Source organism: Salvelinus sp. IW2-2015, unplaced genomic scaffold (assembly GCF_002910315.2).
Source record: "Salvelinus sp. IW2-2015 unplaced genomic scaffold, ASM291031v2 Un_scaffold563, whole genome shotgun sequence".
NCBI classification, from domain to species: Eukaryota; Metazoa; Chordata; class Actinopteri; order Salmoniformes; family Salmonidae; genus Salvelinus; species Salvelinus sp. IW2-2015.
Genome location: NW_019942575.1, coordinates 811515 through 827310, shown reverse-complemented (window position 1 = coordinate 827310; position 15796 = coordinate 811515). Strand labels below are relative to the sequence as shown.

General features: G+C 42.2%; 1 pseudogene; it reads right to left on the bottom strand.

Annotated features, from left to right (window-relative positions):
* LOC112068560 (sodium/hydrogen exchanger 9B2-like) overlaps window positions 1–15144 on the bottom strand; it is an 18007-nt pseudogene extending 2863 nt beyond the window's left edge.
* Window positions 15145–15796: the final 652 nt, after the last annotated feature.

Genomic DNA, 15796 nt, shown 5'->3' with positions numbered 1-15796 from the left:
GTTGGAGAGCCCTGGTATAAAGTATACTTCAAGTGTTCATGGTGAGTTACAGTAGCTGCCAAATATTCTACACCGGTCTAAATGGAATGCAAGTGGTGTTAGGTAGACCTTTAGTTTTACAAATGCGTCGGGAGGCTGCAGAATAATAAGTGGAATTTAGACGACCGACCGACAGACAGAGAGAGTTTACCCTAGGATGAATCCCCAGATCCAGGGCAGGCCCATGAGGAAGTGGGAGYCGATGGCGATGGTGCAGGCCTCGATGATGCAGGGTCCCATTCCCACGCGTATACACACCATACTCAGCTTCTTCAGAGCCTGGGAACACACACATGTATACAAACACATTCATGGAAAAATCTCAATTTCATTTGTCCACTGTTGATACAATCCCAAGTTAAAAAGGAACAATCCACATTTCATTAGCCCTAAATATTTTGCAGGTCAGCAGTAAAGTTGACATAATGTGGCAAGTGACACTTTGCTTCTTGAAGGTCCTGAAAGGTTGACTGCTGAAATGCAAAACATTTTGGGACTGTATCAACAGTGGACCAATGAAAAGAACATACATTGTTTTTGAGTGGATTTTTCCTTTAACACAGGTTATTACGGGAACATTAATAAGAAAGGAAGTACTAAACACTAAAAGCATTGGCCTATGGAGAGTGCGATAGAAAAATTACATATTTACCTGGTTTGTTTGATATTAACAGTTAGCAATTAATACTTTACAAATAGGAAGACATTTCTGTTCTGTTCAATTCTGTGTTTCTGTAACGAGATGGTTTCCACTCTAGCTTCCTGCAGTTAGTCTGGGCGTAAGGTCAAGCATTCTATAGACAAAATGTGGTGTGTGTGACCCAAGATAGAGATGAGCTTCGAACAATGCCTCATGGTTCTCATCTTCCTGGCATCTGGGAAACTAAGCTGGGTTGGGGGCAAAACACCATCCTATGTAGATAACCAAGGTGGCTTTTGGGAGTTGGAACCAGTCTGACTAAGCATTTAAGTTCTATATAAGGTCTCCGTTTTATCATTATCAGTTAGGATCTTGGCCCAACAGTCGACGGTTTCATTATTGCAATAATTAATCGATATTGAATAAAGACGATTGTTTGAAGAAATGACAAAGTCTCTCTCACTTTGAATAGAATATTCCACCAAAAGAGTGTTTTATTGACATACCGAGCCATCCAATCCCAGGCCTGCTCGGGCCAGGATGACAGCAAGGGCAATGTTCCTCAGGGAGGCGGACCATCGGTTGTCGATGTACACGGCGTCCGTTACCACGGGGATATTACGCAGCAGGAAGCCCGACAATAGCATACCTGTAGAGAATGGCAGAGAACAATGGTACTTTATCATACTATTATATTATGAAAGTTAATACTTTTATAAACAACCATGGCGTTATTCTTTGGACTTTCTCTCACAGCAAGAGGGACAAAAAATGATGTCTTGGTGTGTTGTTCTSAAGAAAAACGTGTTTTTATTTTTTTATTAAAAAAGAGCTAAACAGAGGCTAAGATATTATTCCCATTGGTTCAAATGCCAAGAAATACATATTTCACGACATTCTTTGTTCTGATAGTCTGGGAACTGCATATTAAAAGGTTGAAGATCAATTGGTTTAAGATATCAAAAGGCTTCTAGGCATAGGAGTAAAGGGAAAACCTTTCCAAGTAGGACTAGCGCAAACTGAAGAAAGCCATGCATACAGTGGAGTCTTTCATTTACTGTATGAAATTGAATTGCCTTTGGAAGGTCAGAAAGATCAATATGGTCCTGTGTGGTTCAGTTGGTAAAGAGAGTGGCATTAGCCAACGTCAAGGTTGTGGATTTGATTCCCATTGGTGCATACAAAACCGTATGCACTCACATCACAGTGCTGTAAACCGCACTTAAAACTGCTTAATAGCATATTATCTATAAAGTACACAACAATTCCATCCCATTTGGGACACAAGCAATGACTACTGTCTGAGCAGGGAGGAACCAGTTGACAGGCATAAGAATGTGGGACCGACTGTCGGTTAGCCTCAGTAAAAAAAAGAAATAGGCTGTAACAAAGCTTGAACGAAACGGAATTCCTGCTTTGTTCCATTTTAATGCTGCATCCCCAGGCAACGCAGGCCAAAGAAAAAGTCTGTTCAGTTCGAGACAATAAAACRGGGACTTTGAACTGGGGACGCAGCATCTCTGGGTTTACAAAAAGAAAAACGGGTTGGAGAGACWTTACATATCAAAGATCTATATCCAACAAACAGGACTTAACTTCTGGACTATGGGAGCGGGCTGTCGGATAGACACTACGCTAACGATCAACGTTTAGAAATTAAAGACCCACCGCAAACACTTCATTATTATCTACAATCTCCTTTCTGGACTGTTGAAAGTGAGGAGTAGGCTGTGAACCCGAACGTCTGACTTCTACCTTCTTGCGGGCTGAATGAGTGGCCACTGTCTTATTATAGGGGTCTGTGCAAACTACAGGACTTTTCATGTGGTTACCAGCATCAAGAGAGACTTTGGTCAAAGCTCAACCAAGTCTCTATTGTTTGTTGAGAAATGAAAATACATTTTCCATTCACTTCTTATCAGTCTAAGTCAACAAGGGTGTTCATTTGGTTAGAAATGGGATAAGGTGTGATATGAACTCACTTCACTGTCTAGGTATGGTAGTAACACATGTATGATGTACGACACATGAAGTAGCAGTGTTGACAAAGCCAGACAGAATAATAAGGGGACTGTTTGACCATCTGTGAATAGTAAAGAGTAGTAGTGAGGGGACAAGCAAGTGCATGCAGGCTAAATATAGTGGGTGTGTTTAATCTGAATGTGTGCTTATTATAGTAAGTAGGTGTATTCTATCTACTATATCAGCAGATGTATATTACCAGCAGCCAAGCCGATGGCATCTCTGACTGTTACTAAGGAGCATGTAGGGCACTCAACACCGTGAAGACGGCATTTTTTCTCATTCTCAACAAGTCAAGGTTACAGAAAATAACTTGTTGTATGCTGCACATACACAGACAAGACAGACCCCATCACCTACAACACACACACACGCAAACACATGCACACAAACACTCACTCTCTACATTTGCATTACCTACCCAGGAGCGGGGGAAAGGGAGGCAGTTTGGGAAGCCGTATGAGGCCCACCAGTTTGCCCCCGGTGACGGAGCAGATGAAGAGCACGGTGATGCCGAACAGGTTCCCCCCCGGCAGACACTCCTTCTCTGTGATGGACCACACCACGCCAAACAGCACTAATGCAATGAGGACTGGGAGGGAGGAGAGGTCAGAAGTCAGTACGTAGCCAGTTGTTTTTGCCTTTTACCTGCCAAATAAAATAACAACAGATTGCATGTGCTGTACTTGATTTGGTTTGCAAGGTCAATGGTCTCAAAAGTCTACTACTAAGCCTAAATGTTAACTTGTAAATGTCAGTATATCAGGGACAGTGGGTAGTGCTTTAGTCTATCTGTAAACCTACTCCATTTGTGCTATATAAATGCCTCTGGGTACTGTTGCACTGTTCAACAGCGTGCGCTGGATAAAGAGAGAGACACACACTGGTTCTACAAACCCCCCCCCCATTTTCCACTCGCCCAAGCACAGAATGCTACAAGATGCCAACCCCTGATCCCATAGCAATGTCACCATGGTAACATCTCTACGGTAGCATTAGCCCCCCTGGTGCCCAGAAGTAAATAAAACAGAGCACAATGGCATTATCAGCACATTGAAGCGCTATGAAGTTTCATGACATTAGGCCACTCTAGTGTTAGGCCTATATTGTATCTCTATTCCGGTGTCCATAGCCCACTCTAGACAATACTAGAGTGGCCTATATCTATGTTGGTGCCCACCCTTGGTGATGAGGGAGGCCAGGAGGCCTCGGGGCGGGCAGGGGCATGCCCGGCGGAGCCTGCCACAGCAGATGACCGGGGGGTCGGTGTTGGTGCCCGCATCCACCACCGGATTACGGGGGATAAAGTAGGTCTCCTCCGTGACCTGGGGGGTTGGGCTCCGGCTCACCACCACCTGAATCTGGTTCACACCCAGGAACTACCGGGGGGGGGGAGACGTAGAGGAAAGGGGTCTTAGTTCAATATGAAAATGTGTCAGTAGCCATACTTTTTTAATTAAACTTTCTTACTACAAAAATGCAATTTCAATACAAGCTTCTGAAAAAGTAGCACTACTGGATATTTTCATATTATTTCAAAAAGATTCCTATCGTACTCTAACCATAGTTAAAAGGTGCAATATGCAGAAATTGCGCCGCCATTTTCTGGTTGCTAAAATTCGAATAGTTCGCTTAATTTAAGTTTATGTAACAAAACAAGCAATGTATAATGCAGAGAATCAATGTACCATTCAAAACCACTGTTAAATATATTTTCAATAACCAAAAATATTTTATTTTCAGCTGGTGTACAAAACCAAAAGATGCAAAAACTAAACTTAACAGAAGCATAGAAATAGTGCACAGAGAACAGACCTTGCGTTCAATGAGAATAACTGATCTATGATTCACATTTCTATGTGAATTTGGACAGGTCGCCCAAAAAGCTGCATATTGTGGCTTTAACTTCTTGAGTTGAAATCATTGCAATCTTTCAAGAGAGAATGATTGTGGTCAGGAAGTTGTTTTGGGTAGCCTAGCCTAACTCTTGAAAGGTGATAAGAATGGTACTGGAGCCAATGCCACTGGCTTTTTTTCCTCCATTTCTTTGTCACACCTACAGTATGTTAAGTGGTTCTCATTGTTGACAGAGAGGTTAGTCACACTAACGAGAAACGACTGTGTTCCCAGTGTTAGGTTCTAAATAAACGGAGTAAAAACTCACGGACGACTAGTAAAGCTCAAACCAAGCTTATTCACCCACTGCGTTACACAGCAACGTAAGACAAAAACACATTTACACAAGTACTGGTATTTAAACCTTCCTCCTATGCCGGAGTCTCCTCCGTACACATCTGGACAGCCAATGCATCTCTGTTGCTAGGCAGGAAGTTAAGTGATATGGGAAATAAACTGTTCCTTCTCCCTTAATGTGACCTGGCCTCGGCCCCCATTCCTCACTAATCCACAACTATCCATCCTTATCAGTGACCACGACCATGCGATCGCCATTCTCTTACTTAGTAACATCCCAAGTCCCTGGGTCATATCCAACCTTAATTGACCCCACCATATACATTCCTCCTACAGTTAACCATTCACTTCTGGTGTAGCAAGTATTTCAAATTAAAACCAGACTGTGGCCCTTCTCCTTTCCATAGGATACCTGATGTCTAACAATAACACGCTCTGCACTCCCCTCTCTCCCGCAGTACCATGAACAAGGACAGTTCATATTCYAAGTTTAGAAGTCAGAACCCATCCCCAGTAAACAATAGTTATCATGCTTATCATAAAGAGTAGATACCGAGGAGTGTGCCGCAATGTGAACAGTCAGTGTCATGAACAAGGCTTTTGATCCAACTTACAGAAATATCACACTCGGTGGAAAAAGAGGCTGGCCAAAATCATGAGCAAATCTGCTGGTAGGGTGTTTCTCAAGGTGTTTCAAATGACCTAACAAAAAGTCAGCAATGATGATTTTACTTCTGTTTTCAAGTAAATATTTGACCCCATAAATACATAGTGCCAAATAAGAGTGCACAGTACACTGCCAATAACACATTTAAACTAATGCCTTCAAAACTGATTCTAGATCAATACGTGTGGAATTGTCTACTATTGAGCCAAAGCTTTCGGTCAACCATTTCTCATAGCCTCAGCGACTCAGTATCATTAAATTATGTAAAAGGATATCTATTAGCATTTTGGCTAAAGCACTAGATATACTATACCTCTGCATGGTTCGTTACTGACGAGGCTCCGGGACTGTGTTCTAGGTCCAGCAAGGGAGAAGGTGTAAGCGGCTTCGACTTGGGCTGGTCGTCCTCCATCATGGCATCTAGTACAGTTCACTTTCTCCTCCTCACTTCTTCTCGAACGTCACAGCAAACCTGCTGAGGGGTTGGGTGGGCCATCGGTGCACTGCTGCTCTGCTCTTCACCTGTTGTATGCGAAGGTCAGACTCTGTCCAGCACTAGCTCCCATTCAGTGAGTCGTCACCTGTTCACCAGTCAAAGGCAGTGACCTTGAGTGTTTGCTTGGTGGAACTGGCCAGAGGCATTTGAGGCAAACATGGCTGTAGAGATATGAGGTGGAAACCAACCAAGTGCAGGAGCAATCAAATGTGACGGTAAACAGTACTGTAAAACAGTTTTCAATGTTCAGCATTCTGCTACCAGAATGGAATGAGACTGGGAGTAAGGGCATCAATGCATGAATGCAGAATTTCCTCTTTAACTTCATATAGAAATTATACTACATTTGATAATAGCGACATTGCCACCACTCTCTTTCGATAAAGGCATGGAAAATAATGGCATTTCACTTACAGCAGTGTCCATTTTATCTGAGACAAGCTCAAGTTGGATTGCTTTATTTAAACACGTTCCAGCCACAGTTATGCGAGTAAAGTCCTACTGTATAAAAATGTATTGTGACAGCTGTGATGGTAACAGTCAGTTTCGGTACAATTTTAAAATGCCAACAGATCATTTGTTAGTTCAACATGGTGGGATCTTTTTGTGACTGTAAAATGTATTATGCGCGAAATGGCAGTGGTTACACCTTTATGCACAAATATTGGTACAGTATAATAACCATCATATCGGAGTTAGCTTGGGAGTGGTGATGATATGGTGTGTGGTCCTCCCACTACAACTTGGGAAACCATTGTGTTTATTAGGCTACAGATTAAATACATGATGGTGAACTTCACAGGGTGGTGACAGTGCACCGTGATGAGCTCGATACCGCTTTCCAATAAATAGGGGATTATTTTGGTGACATGATGATCGGTGCTTGACTGCCGTTTGACAAATAAAAATATTCCTCGCTCTTCCATAATAATCTCATGTAGACCAGCGTACCCGCACGCAAAATTTCCTTTCATAGGATAACCAGAGCCAAAGTCATTATCCATCGGGTGATTGGTTGAGCCTTATTTGAAGGCGTGACATCACTTTGAGCCTTTACCAAAACAATGGCGGGCAATCTCTCTCCCCTCGGATCTAAAACTTGGTAACAAGTGACAACCCTAAAACCAGTAGTAACGACTAACTTCAATGACAGTTCTTACAATTAAAAAGATATATCTAATATTCCCGCAACCCAATAACATTGTCGCCGATAAGGACTTGTTAGCTACCTAAAGGGTGAGAGTCACCTCAGACGTTTTATTATAAAACAGCTCAGCTAGCAACGCTAGCTAGACTCAGGAGCTCATGGGCACATACTAGACATGTCACATAGGCTTCAGGAGCCAGCTGGTTAGATATGATTCCACCATGGGCAACTGGCTACTAGTTCGTTTTCAACAAAATATGTTCAACTCATAGCTACTTAGTTCATCCAGTGACGACCGCATTTAGAAGGATAGCTACTGACTCACTAGTTAACAGTTAGCTAATCGTGGACGCCAAACGAAGACGCTAGCTAGACTCGGAAACTCACAGCCTACAATAGCCAACTGGTTAGACATAACCATGGGCAACAATAACTGCCGACTAGTTTGTTTTCAGACAAATATGTTAAACTCATAGATAGTTTAGCCACTGATCACTGCATTTAGGAGTCTAACTAAATTCGCTCGCTCACTCACTGGCCAGGAAGTAGCCACTACTAGCCAACTAATCGTGGATTTCCTATAGATGGGTTAAGCCGGGTGGACACTACACGACTTTCAAAATCCTAACATCGCAGAGCCTTTCACATTAAACTACCACCTTTCCCGTAGTTCATTTTATTTGTGTGTTGCAAACGTAGTGGTGAGCACACTGAACGATGTGCCACAGATGGTGGTCACACACTTCAAGATTCTTCACTTGGTCGCGAGGATTCTCGATACCACGCGGTCTCGTGAAAACAATGTGATTAGATTTAACGTAGATACGAGCTGAGGCTCAAAGCAGCATCATAAACAYTCAGTCAGACACTCACACTTGCCATACAGAGTTGAACTATCTAGCCAACATTTTGAATTGAATAACATTGCTTGTGAACTTCAGAGCTGTAGCAATTTGACAAAGGCGAGTACAAATGCATAATAGTAGTTATCACTCCTGTACGAGATGAGTCATCTTCTCACTGGCTTCTTCTCTGGCGAGCTCTCATTGGCCATTGCTGATCACCTTTCTCAACTTGTTGTTGCACATCTCACACTACAAGAGCATTGCAGATTGTGTGGATAAAAAGCAAACACGTTTAAAAATATCAGGACGTCTGGACTACTCAAAGACCAGATCGGTAGTCCTCAGCTTGCGTCTCTGACCCGCTCACATTAAAACGAGCGTCGGTGGCGGCCGTGCGCCCCGAGTGGGCAACGACATGGGGATTTTGTCTCCGATCTCAAAAACTTGTCTGGGACAGCTAAATCGTGTGGTGTACACCCGGCGTTAGCAGACAACGTCAGCTGCCATGGGGCAGAGGTCAACCTGTTGTTGTGATTCTGGRTGGCCAGATTGCTAGCAAGAATTACCAGAACCTGCCATGTGGGGAATCGTAAGTGGCTCGTTTCATCTCGTTATTGATACCATGTCTTGTTTTTAGGTGTTTTGACCGATTTCATTTTGCTACCCGCACTGTATCTGCGAACTGTTGTGTAGAACGCACGTGTCATGACCAGAGTGGGCATATTTGCTATTTAATGCAACAGTTTGTGACAAAATTATTGGTAGAGTTTAAAATGTGATGGAAGCACATTGAACTTAAGATTTTGAATTGGTACATGAAAACCTAAGTGAAAAAGTATACCGAACAAAAAAATAAAATGCAACATACAACTATTTCAATGATTTTACTGAGTTATAGTTCATATTGGTGAAAACGGCATTTTTCGGCAGGACAGAGCAGCTACGTCTGGTAAGATGAGGGGCGGGGGTGTGTGTCTATTTGTCAATAACTGCTGGTGCGCGATGTCTAATATTAAASAAGTCTCAAGGTATTGGTCGCCTGAGGTAGAATACCTCATGATAAGCTGTAGACCAAACTATCTACCAAGAGAGTTCTCATCTATATTAGTCGTAGCTGTCCATTTAACACCACAAACCAATGCTTGCACTAAGAYCGCACTCAACCAGCTGTATAAGGCCATAAGCAAACAGGAAAATGCTCATCCAGAAGTGGCTCTCCTAGTGGCTGGGAACTTTAATGCTGGCAATCTTAAATCCATTTTACCTCATTTCTACCAGCATGTGTCACATGTGCAACCAGAGGGAAAAAAACTCTAGACCACCTTTACTCCACACACAGAGACGCATACAAAGCTCTCCCTCGCCCTCCATTTGGCAAATCTGACCATAATTCTATCCTCCTGATTCCGGCTTACAAGCAAAAACTAAAGCAGGAAGTACCAGTGACTCGCTCAAAACAGAAGTGGTTAGATGAAGCCGTTTTGCTAGCACAGACTGGAATATGTTCCGGGATTCATCCAACGGCATTGAGGAGTATACCACATCAGTCACCAGCGTCATCAATAAGTGCATTGACGATGTCGTCCCCACAGTGATCGTACGTACATACCCCAACCAGAAGTCATGGATTACAAGCAACAACCGCACCGAGCTAAAGGCTAGAGCTTCCGCTTTCAACGAGCGGGACACTAATCCGGACGCTTATAAGAAATCCTGCTATGCCCACAGACAAACCATCAAACAGGCAAAGTGTCAATATAGGACTAAGATTGAATCCTACTACACTGGCTCTGACGCTTGTCGGATGTGGCAGGGCTTAAACTATTACGGACAACAAAAGGGAAACCCAGCCATGAGCAGCCCAGTGACGCGAGCCTACCAGACGAGCTAAATGCCTTTTATGCTCTCTTTTAGACAAGAAACACAAAGCATGCATGAGAGCACCAGCTGTTCCGGACGACAGTATGATCACGCTCTCCATAGCCGATGTGAGAAAGAAATAAACAGGTCAACATTCAAAAATGCGTGGGGCCAGACGAATTACCAGGACGTGTACTCAAAGCAAGCGCGGACCAACTGGCAAGTGCTTTCACTGACATTGTCAACCTCTCCCTGTCAGTCTGTAATACCAACATGTTTCAAACAGACCACCATAGTCCCTGTGCCCAAGATAGCGAAGGTAACCTGCCTAAATGATTACCGCCCTGTAGCACTCACGTCTGTAGCCATGCAGTGCTTTGAAAGGCTGGTCATGGCTCACATCAACACCATCAASCCAGAAACCCTAGACCCACTCCAATTCGCATACTGCCCCAACAGATCCACAGACTACGCAATCTCAATCACACTCCACACTGCCCTCTCTCACCTGGACAAAAGGAACACCTATGTAAGAATACTGTTCATTGAACACTGAGCTGTAGTCAACACCATAGTGCCCACAAAGCTCATCACTAAGCTAAGGACCATGGGACTAAACACCTCCCTCTGCAACTGGATCTTAAACTTCCTGACGGCAAGCCCCAGGTGGTAAGGGTAGGCAACGACACATTCGCCACACTGATCCTCAACACTGGGGCCTCTCAGGGGTGCATGCTTAGTCCCCTCCTGTACTTCCTGTTCACTTACGACTGCGTGGCAAAGCACGAATCCAACAACATCATTAAGTTTGCTGACAACAACAGTGGTAGGCCTGATCACCGACAATGACTAGACAACCTATAGGGAGGAGGTCAGACAATATCCTCTCCCTCAATGTGAGAAAGACAATGGAGATGATTGTGGACTATAGGAAAAGGAGGGCCGAACAGGCCCCAAATTAACATTGACTGAAGTGGAGCAGTGTCGAGAGTTTCAAGTTCCTTGGAGTCCACATCACCAACAAACTAACATGGTCCAAACACACCAAGACAGTTGTGAAGAGAGCACAACAACACCTTTTCCCCCTCAGGAGACTGAAAAGATTTGGCATGGATCCCCAAATATTCAAAAAGTTCTACAGCTGCACCATCGAGAGCATCCTGACCAGTTGCATTACCACCTGGTATGGCAACTGCTCAGCATCTGACTGGAAGGCACTACAGAGGGTAGTCTGAACACTTTCCGAATGTACTGTAGGCTTTGTGCGCATGGAACATTTCTGGGATCTTTTATTTCAGTTCATGAAACGTGTTGCATTTATATTTTTGTTCAGTGTAAATTGTGTGCACTATGGTCATCATGCACTGTTTTTTTATCTGCAACAAGTCAGTTTGGTGGAAACACACCACTGGTGGGRAAATTTGCATATTTTGTTTATGCATATTTTAGAATTTTTGCATGAAAATCTGTTACTAATTGGATGGAAACTTATCACACATGTATTATTACCGACAAGTAAACCTAATAACGTAGACTAATCCACAACCTAGCTGCATAGGGGCACTTAACAAGTCACATGCTAATGGACTGTTCCAAAATGCTCACACTCATTTGCCAGGTACAGCTGTATTTCAAATATGAAGAGCTGGGTAGCTCTTTTGCTAGCTGTCCTGATGTATATGAATACATGGCAGGAGTTACGATATGAATATGTATAGCTAGCTCCCACAGCCATTCCAAGCTAGCTTGCTATATTGAACTAAAATATAAAACATGCAACAATTTCAAAGATGTGACTGAGTTACAGTTCATTGATTTAAATTGACTAATTTCATTCTAAGCCCTAATATCTATGGATTTCACATGACTGGGCATGTGCGCAGCCATGGGTGGGACTGGGAGGGCATAGGCCCACCCACAGGGGAGACAGGCCCAGCCAATACAAATGAGTTTTTCCCCACAAAAGGGCTTAATTACAGACAGAAATAATCCTCAGCACCCGCAGGCGAAGAAGCCGGATGTGAAGTTCCTGGGCTGGCGTGGTTACACGTGGTTTGCGGTTGTGAGGCTGGTTGGACGTACTGCCAAATTATCTAAAGCGACATTGGAGGCAGCTTATGGTAGAGAAATTAATATTACATTATCTGGCAACAGTTCTGGTGGACATTCCTGCAGTCAGCATGCCAAATGCACACTCCCTCAAAACTTGAGACATCTGTGGCATTGTGTTGTGACAAAACTGCACATTTTAGAGTGGCCTTTTATTGTTTCCAGCACAAGGTGCACCTGTGTAATGATGAATGTTTAATCAGCTTCTTGATATGCCACAAATTTGTACACACCATTTTTGAGAAATAAGCTATGTGTGTATGGGAAATTTCTGGGATCTTTTATTTCAGCTCATGAAACACGGGACCAAAAATTTACAAGTTGTGTTTATATTTTTGTTCGGTATAAGCTTCAATAAATGTTTCACTAGTCACTTTAAACAATGCTATGTTTACATATTACATTACTCATATCACATGTATATACTGTATTTTATACCATCTACTGCACTTTGCCTATGCCGCACAGCCATTGCTCATCCATATACTTACATGTACATATTCTCATTCACCCCTTTAGATGTGTGTATTAGGTAGTTATTGGGGAATTGTTAGATTACTTGTTAGATATTACTGCACTGTTTGAACTAGAAGCACAAGCATTTCGCTACACTCGCATTAACATCTGCTAACCATGTGTATGTGACCAATACAATTTGATTCTATAACGTTAGCTTATACGAGTTACCTTGTCTGACATCATTGAGTACGGTTACATTTACACAATAATACAATTATTGTAGATTGTCAGGTTAATATAATAGTATGTTTACATGCTTTTCAAAAAGAATGACTTCCCTAATAATCCTGTTTACATGGACACATTTTAAATCATGTACCTGATGGGACTTAAATAAATGCAGAAAATCGGCAAACAAAATAAAAGTCCTACCAAAGCGACCATGTTATTTTTGCATAGCCTATTTGATTCGGAGTTCGGACATATAAAAAGTTTGTTACGTGACAAATATTTTATAAATGCATACTTTCTGTTTTTTTGCGCTCGTACATGTAATGTTATATTAACACTAATAATTCGATATTCAACAGATTATGGCATTAGTCATGTAAACACCTTACTTTGCTCATCTTAAAATCGGCGTAACGTCCATCGAAGTAAGCATACACCGATTAAAACACTGTGTTTTCTGAGCAAACTTTGGAATTAGTAGGACATAACTCTTATTTCGGACGGTAGGTAGCCTAGTGGTTCGAGCGTTGGACTAGTAACCTTAAGGTTGATAGATCGAATCCCTGAGCTGACAATTTACAAATATTTCGTTCTGCCCCTGAACAAGGTAGTAAACCTACTGTTCCTAGGCCGTCATTGTAAATAAGAATTTGTTCTTAACAAAAAAAAAATCGGCGTTCCAGCACTGCATTTGACCTGCGCATGTACCAGCACCGGTAGCCCGAGCAAACTGAAAGCATGCATATTAGAAATTGTTTTCACATAAACTGTATATGTCCGAGTACAATTTGAAATAGATAAATGGGGCATTGTATCAGTAAAACAGAAATGGAAAGGGATTTACCCTTCATTGTAAACGTTTATAGAACCAATTGAAATGTAGGCTAAGCCTTTGTACATATTTGTATACACTGAGGTTTATTCAGAGTTCACTTTGGTATATGTATATGTATGTATTTATAGAATTATTTGTATTGTTTTTTGGAGATTGTTAGAGGCATGTTAAACTTGAATGTAATAATACTGGTCAGGTTCTGCAGAACAGCACTTTTTTGAGGAGTTTTGCTATTGTTATATTGTTACACTACTTTTTGATACTGTTTTTATGAATACATGTTATGTACAACGTGATGCACTGATTTTGTAATTGTATTTGAATGTGAAATGAAAATAAAATTTATTTTTCAAAAAAAAAAAAAAAAAGTCCAAACTCAGAATCAAAAAGGTTTCGCAAAACTAACATGGTCACTGTGATAAGCGATTTTCTACATGTATTTCTCCCGAGTGGCGCAGCGGTCTAAGGCACTGCATCTCAGTGCTAGAGGCGTCACTACATACCCTGGTTCGACTGCAGGCTGTATGACAACCGGCCGTGTTTGGGAGTCCCATAGGGCGGCGCACAATTGACCCAGCGTCGTCCGGGTTTGGCCGGGGTAGATCGCTGCGCCACTCGGGAGCCCCTAAACTGTTCTTGAAACTGACTTGCCTAGTTAAATGAATAAAAAGTCCCCAGTGATTTCACGTGTCGATGTAAACTGGATAATAAGGGAAGCCATTCTTGCAAAAGCATGTCAACGTTTTAAAATAACTATTATTATCTGTCTATCCACAATAATCGTATTGTTGTGTGCATGTAACCGACTCAAGTCTCGCACGTCAAAGCTGCAAAGTTACTTTTAAAAAACACATTATTGCTAACCAGACATTAGGCTACTGAAAATGATAACCAACATGACCAGCAACGTTGTTTATGCCAGTAAACTACGTTGACCGACGTTAGTTAATCCAATTTTGAAGAGACAGACACTAATCAATGCTAGGTTTAGCTCGACACCATATGGCACATTTTGGAACCTAGCTACTTTAGCAAGCTAACATTAATCGCAAGCCTGTGGCATATGGTCTCACGCATTAGCAACAAGCTAGCGAGTTGGCTTCATTATCGTATCTTTACATTCACATTATTCATATCGACGGTCTTTAAAAAAGGATGTATTCCTGTAGAATGTTAAACATAGCTACCTAACACTATGCCTAGCTATTATTCCGCCACAGCGGAACTGATTTACCGCGACCAAACTTTTAGAAAAATAGCTACAACTGACTTGCTATACACGTTTTATAAATCCCACCATAAAGTAGTCACGGCAACGACTGTGTTTACTCACCTCAAACGCAATAACTGCCATGCCCATTTATGAACTGTCGGTCTGTGTGCCTGCTAGCTAGAAGGATGAGTGATGTCCACTCCTGCACGGAGTAGCGACAGTACGTGATTATGATGGGCAGGAGGGATGACAAGACCCCGGCCAATTGCCCAGCGTCATCCGGGTTTGACCGTTATTGTAAATAAGAATTTGTTCTTAAAACTGACTTGCCTAGTTAAAATATGTTCCCTTTTGAATTTCAAAAATATTTATATAAACCTAACACGGAAGCTAGTAAAACTGTTGCATTATACTTACGTCACTGTTTACTCCCAGCTTTTTCGCCGGTTGACTGACGTTAGTTGGCTGGCTAGGGAGAGAAATTAATCTCGATCTAATTCGCTCGTTTTAGATTTGGTGCGTAACTACTTCCAGTCTTTGCAGACAACCCTACCAAATGGCCCTATGGCTACATCTACTTGGTCGAATCTCCAGGTTTACACAGGTACTACACATAGCTAGTTAGAAACACACAAGTGTTAGCTAGCGATTTGCGGTGAATGAAGTGCTTCGAACACACAAATCAAAATCAAATCAAATGTATTTTATATAGCCCTTCGTACATCAGCTAATATCTCGAAGTGCTGTACAGAAACCCAGCCTAAAACCCCAAACAGCAAGCAATGCAGGTGTAGAAGCACGGTGGCTAGAAGCATCGAGTAACGTTAATAACCGGAGTCCACAGCTTTCCAACTTTACTGTGTATATTATGAACACATGAGGTTCATCTAACCTGGTCCTTGGCCAGTTGATGAAACTTAATGTGGTGGTTTTCTCCTGCTATAGTTCAAACAAAACGCTACGCAACAGCTTTTCAGCATCTTTTAGCTATACAAACTGGGTTCGTTAGCTAGCTGAAGAAATTCCACGTTCATGTGCTG